Source organism: Bison bison, unplaced genomic scaffold (assembly GCF_000754665.1).
Source record: "Bison bison bison isolate TAMUID 2011002044 unplaced genomic scaffold, Bison_UMD1.0 scf7180017864388, whole genome shotgun sequence".
NCBI classification, from domain to species: Eukaryota; Metazoa; Chordata; class Mammalia; order Artiodactyla; family Bovidae; genus Bison; species Bison bison.
In genome coordinates, this window is record NW_011494960.1 from 6,481,230 (window position 1) to 6,482,069 (window position 840).

General features: G+C 36.3%; 1 protein-coding gene across 1 annotated transcript in view; it reads right to left on the reverse strand.

The window, feature by feature from the left end:
- The window catches only part of LOC105002034 (olfactory receptor 6T1), a 1,992-nt gene that overhangs the window by 998 nt on the left and 154 nt on the right, over window positions 1-840 (reverse strand).

Below are 840 nucleotides of genomic sequence, written 5' to 3' on the forward strand. Positions count from 1 at the left end.
GATTCAATGCAATCCTTATCAAGCTACCAATAGTATTCTTCACAGAGCTAGAACAAATAATTTCACAATTTGTATGGAAATACAAAAAACCTCGTATAGCCAAAGCTATCTTGAGAAAGAAGAATGGAACTGGAGGAATCAACCTACCTGACTTCGGGCTCTACTACAAAGCCACAGTTATCAAGACAGAATGGTACTGGCACAAAGACAGAAATATTGATCAATGGAACAAAATAGAAAGCCCAGAGATAAATCCACGCACATATGGACACCTTATCTTTGACAAAGGAAGCAAGAATATACAATGGATTAAAGACAATCTTTTTAACAAGTGGTGCTGGGAAATCTGGTCAACCACTTGTAAAAGAATGAAACTAGAACACTTTCTAACACCATACACAAAAATAAACACAAAATGGATTAAAGATCTAAACGTAAGACCAGAAACTATAAAACTCCTAGAGGAGAACATAGGCAAAACACTCTCCAACATACATCACAGCAGGATCCTCTATGACCCACCTCCCAGAATATTGGAAATAAAAACAAAAATAAACAAATGGGACCTAATTAACCTTAAAAGCTTCTGCACATCAAAGGAAACTATTAGCAAGGTGAAAAGACAGCCTTCAGAATGGGAGAAAATAATAGCAAATGAAGCAACTGACAAACAACTAATCTCAAAAATATACAAGCAACCCCTACAGCTCAACTCCAGATTTTATTTTTCTTAATCAGCCAGAGAGCCACATTGGATTGGACTGTTCAGAGCCCCTGTCCTGTCATAAGTTTTTTTTTTTAACCAAGACTTCCCTCTTTAGGTTAAAAATAATCCCTCTT